Here is a 5,274-nt window from a genome sequence, read left to right on the forward strand (position 1 = left end):
GAGAGAGAGAGAGGAAGAGAGAGAGAGAGGAAGAGAGAGGGAGAGAGAGGGAGAGAGAGAGAGGGGGGAAGAGAGAGGGAGAGAGAGAGAGATAGAGAGAGAGAGAGAGAGAGAGAGAGAACTCCTGTTTAGGAATATCATGAATCTATACTACTAGGCAGGAGAATCTCTTTCGCCAGCTACTTCAATGGCTGGTTGTCTCTCACTCCTCCAGGGATTGGAAGCATCCCTTTGTATGCTACTGATCGTGAAATGATTGGTTTTGTCTATTTTTACTTCCACTTCTGTCCTGTAGTCACACAAAATGACAGGCTAAGCTTCCTCAGGCGGCTTAGAAAGTGCGAGGCAGGGAGACAGATGCCTGTCTTTTGCAAGTTGTAACTTGAATTTCTTTGTTCTCTTTCTAGCAGCCAAGTTGTAACTGATGCTCTTGCCAGCAGCCATGGGGCATTGGTGTGCACCTCCCTGGCCCACAGTAATGGCCACCCTGTGTGGTGGCAAAATGCTACCCTTACTTTCCATGTTAACTAAACAGTCCTCAAGAAGATGGGTGCCGCTAATCCATTGGCAATTATAGGGTATATCATAGCCATGTGGCAAGGCACGAAGAATTTAACATAGAACATGCTCCTCCAAACCCAGAACCAGATGGCAAGCCCCACATTTCCCAGAATGCCTTTTTTTTTCTCTGCACTCACTTGCTTGGTGTGCTGGATGGCTTCCCACATGTTCTATAACATGTATGTTATATGTTACATAACATACTGGCTATAGTATGTTAACATCTCCCCAAATGAACGGCTTAGTTATAAAGATTAAAGTACATGAATAAGAAGTATGTGGGGGAAACTATGAAATCAAAAATAGCAAATCATCCCATGTTCATGGGTAGCCAGATTCAAAATTGTGAAATGTTAAAATTTTGAGGCAGTACAAATACTGTTAGTATTGCAGCTCTTCCTTGAGCCTTTGTGAACTGTCTTTTTCCTCAGCAGCCTGGGCTCATCTTAAACTAAGAACATCATCTCTCTCCTACCCATGCTTCCTTGTGGCCCCTGTCCTTCCTTACTTCCACTGACCCCATATAGGTTTTTAGTCCTCAGCATATGAGTGAGTTTCTAAATTTTTGGACAGATCATAGCTATAGGCAGAATCACAGTGGAATTGACAAACGAGGCCATCAAATACCCATTTAGACCAACGTCCAATGCAGCTACCTAGCTTTACACAGACCATTCCTCACCACAGGTCTTCCTTCACATGCCTCTTTACCTGCAGGCATTCAGCACTTGTAGCTGCCCTTGGTAAATCCAGAAGGGTGTCCTCGGGGGACAGGCTTGGAGAGGGGAAATTCCCACCTCTGAAGGAGAGCCTTTCTTGTTGAGCGCCCCACCCTAGTTCAGCTCAAGTGTTAGGGATCCAAACTCTCAGGCCCATGTTGTTTCTGGAGCATTGAGAGATCTATTATAGGCCACTAAATTAAATCTGAATATCAAACAAAAACCAAGTAATGGCTAATTTTTTTCATACAGTATTTAGACATGCTTATGCTAAAAATTATTTTACTGCTTATCTGAAATTCATATTTTTCTAGGTTTCTATGTTTTGTCACAGTGGTTAAAAAAAAAAATCCAAGAACATTTACACACACACGTTAATGGGTATTTTTTTTATCCTGGCTCACAGGCTTTAAGAGTTCAGTTCATGCTGGGCGGTAGTGGTGCACATCTTTAATCCCAGCACTTGGGAGGCAGAAGCAGGTGGATTTTTGAGTTTGAGGACAGCCTGGTCTACAGAGTGAGTTCCAGGACAGCCAGGGCTACACAGAGAAACCCTGTCTTGAAAAACCGGGAAAAAAAAAAAAAAAAAAAAGTTCAGTTCACGCTCGGCCCAGCTTGGGCTGGGCTTCATGACAGTGACAGTGTGTGGTGGGAGACACATTCTCAAATCATCAGAAGGAAGCAGTGAGATGGAATAGAAGATGGGACCAGGAGAAGATGCACCTCCAAATGACCTATTCCGCCATCTAGGCCCACTTTTCACCACCTCCCAGGAATGGCACCAAGTTACGCCATCAATAGATTGACCTACTCATTAGGTCAGAACCCTCGGGATCTCCTGGTGACTGGGAAATCCATCACACAGATACAGAATTAGATGACATAGCACTAACATTGCTCTGAATTCAACCACAGGATTAACCACTATGTGAAAGGGGATCCAGGAAGGGGTGAGGGAGGTGGGGTTATCAACCTCTGAAACAGACTGCAGAGCAGCATTGATCTACTGTGTTGCTCAGCAGCAAGCGTTTTTATACAGCCTTTGGACCAATGGTGAACGGACAGGAGCTCTGGAGTAGCCAACTCTCTTATTGTCACTCTGGGGAGATATAGCATGTAGTTTCAAAAAATGATCCATGCTAAATCTGGCTGGGCACTGGCAATGGCAGTCTCATCGATCCTCATGGCCAGCTTGCTGCCAAGCCACTCACACTTTCCAGGCTGGCCACCCCATGTGGCTAGCCTACAGAAAGCCAACTACTGCTCACTCAGATCACCTTAGCCCTGAAAAATGATAACACTAGAGACTTGTAGTACACCAGCCAGATTTATAATGGTAAATCTTCAACCCTAAAATGAATGCTCAAAGAACACAAAATTCAATTGATATAAATAAAAGCTGCACACCTAGATTGGGCAATGTCCATCATCTTCTCCTTCCTCAACCTTCTTCCCTTCTCCATCTCATTTTTCTTTCCTCCTCCTCTTTCCCTTTCTCTAAAACTTTCAGCTCCGCCTTTCCCTTCCACCACCCAATCACAGCCTCTAGTCTTATCTGACCAATTAAGATGTCACCTGACCTCACCTGAGTATGGGCACCCCTCTTGAGGGAGCAGAAAATACAAACAGCAATCCAGAACAAGGAGGTGCCAGGCTGCCAGCACCTGAGAGGATGTCTGTAAAGGTGTGGGAGCAGCCACTGCCCTGTTCCAGGCCCATTCTGAGGTTCCACTAGTTTGCTAGGGTCCTCTATTTTGTGTCACACAGTATGCCAGCAGGCATGGGCACTCATACTATTAAGGCAGTATGGAAATCTCTCTCTCCAGGTCCCTCAGGCCCTACCACTGGGTCCACTAAGCCCCACCCAGGGGTTGTAGAACTGACAAAATACCACTCTAGGTATTCTGTGTTTTTTTTTTTTTAAAGATGAGGAGAGTTACTAGAGACTTATGTATGCTATGCGAGTACTCTGCCACTAAACTACATATTTAGCCCCATTACCCCCTAAATTTCTTATAATTATATGTATTTGTGTTGCATAGTATGATATTTCAACTCATATATAATATGTACCATCCATATTAGGTCATTGTCATGTCATGTCCGTGACCTTAGATATTAATTACTTCTTTGTTGGGAACATCCAAAATCCCTTCTACTATCTAGCAGTGTACTGTTATCAATCATAGTCCTTATACTGTGTTATAGAATTTTGAACTTCTTTCTACCCAATTCCATGCTTGTACCTTCTGCTAACCATTTCAAGACTCCTTGACTCCCAACTTCTGGTAATCTATATCTTATCCCTTATTTCTGTGAGCTCAGCTACTTTAGCTTCAACATATGAGTGAGAATGTAAGATACTGTTTAGGGCATATCCTTTATTCTGGCTAATAGCCTGTAGCCCCGATTATCGTGAAGGGTGGAGTCTGGCACCCCAAGGTCCTGTACACATAAGCCAATCCCTCTCCTTGAGGAAACATCTGAATCTAGCGGCAGATGTCCCCATACTTCTCATGTCACTCTCCAATGCTTACACCCGCAAAGGCTTCTCTGAAGGTGGATCCTTCTGTTTCTCATGCCTTTCTTCTTCTGTCTCTTTTGATCACTTCTTAATCTAAATTGGCTGTATGAACTCCCTAAAAATAAAAAATTAAAAAGTTCTCAAAGCACCAGGAGTGATTGGATCATAAAAGATATTCACAATTGCTATTCCCTCTTTGCTGTGGTCATCATGGCTGTAATTGATTATTGATTTCAATTTCTGATCATAGGTCAGGAAATTCTAAGGCCAGGAAAATCAAAAGCATAACTTCTTGGTTTATTTTCTCTACTACATTCTCAGTGGTGTGGCCAATTCACTTACTCATGTATTTGGGTGTGTATTTATGGGGAGACTATAAATGTGTCACTGTATTGAATACTGGGAGTACAAAGAAAAATAAAACACGGTCTTTGACTGACAAATTTTACAGCACATGCTTGGAAGGGGCAAAGCTATAGGAGTTTATCCCTCTGTTAATGATCAATGAGAGTTCTCTCTCTTTCTCTCACCCAAATGAATGAAACCATCATTTCTTTCCTTAAGTGAGACTCGTTGACTTCCAATAGTTTCAGCTATGTCTTAATTCACCCAGAGAACATTTAGTGTGTGGCCCCAAAAGTAGGCATTTCATCAGATTCTCATCAGTAACCTTGTGGGTATCCTTGTATCCTCTCTGGTCTCAAGCTCTGGCCTCTTGTTCTTTTAGGATTAAGTTCTTTCCAAAGACTTCAATCCTAGTAAGTAGGCTCTTCTTAATTCCTTTCTGGGATCTTACCTGGTTTTAAAGAATTATAATTCTGTTTCATTGTCAGTATCTTGCTATGAATTGAAGTCTTATTCTTAAGCTTCAGTCCTGTGAGGCAAGGGAAGCTTCATTGCTTTCTTCTGAGCCTTCCTTGTGCTGATACTTGCCTTAGATGGGTCATCCTGGGGGGCCTTAAAGCACTCTACCTGGGTCTTGCCTACCTCTTGACATCCTCTGAGGACAAGCATGCCTCCTGTCTTTCACTACTTGCTGCAACTCCAGCTTCATAGACTTCTTCAGTCCTGGGGGCCGTAGGCCCTGTTGTAACATCATAACGTATTTCAATATGATGTTTCCTTTGGAAAAGTCTAGGATTAAAACTATCAATACAGGACACATTTGTGCCCACTTGGAAGTATTCTCTAGTGTGCTTTGTAGTTCTGTATTCTGTAATTCACAGATACATTGATTAGCTGTTCAGTTCCTTCCAGTTGAGGGACTGTTCATAAAATCCTGTCATTTTACTCCTGACTTTTTTTTTATTAGATATTTTCTTTATTTACATGTAAATTTCTCCTTTCCCAGTTTTCTCTCCAAAAAAACAAAGAAACAAACAAAAACGACACAACAAACAAGTGCCTCCTCCCTCCCCATGCCTGCCACCCCACCCTCTCCCACTTATTGGCCCTGGCATTCCCCTACAC

At 42.9% G+C, this 5,274-nt stretch overlaps 1 protein-coding gene across 1 annotated transcript in view; it reads right to left on the reverse strand.

Moving 5' to 3' along the window:
* Positions 1-3,641: 3,641 nt before the first annotated feature.
* Rgsl1 (regulator of G protein signaling like 1) overlaps positions 3,642-5,274 on the reverse strand; it is a 70,140-nt gene continuing 68,507 nt past the window's right edge. Inside the window, exon 22 of the mRNA XM_031385009.1 lies at positions 3,642-3,919. The gene's annotated coding sequence lies outside the window, so the exon portion shown is untranslated. The remainder of the gene's footprint in view (positions 3,920-5,274) is intronic.

Source organism: Mastomys coucha, unplaced genomic scaffold (assembly GCF_008632895.1).
Source record: "Mastomys coucha isolate ucsf_1 unplaced genomic scaffold, UCSF_Mcou_1 pScaffold1, whole genome shotgun sequence".
Lineage (NCBI taxonomy): Eukaryota > Metazoa > Chordata > Mammalia > Rodentia > Muridae > Mastomys > Mastomys coucha.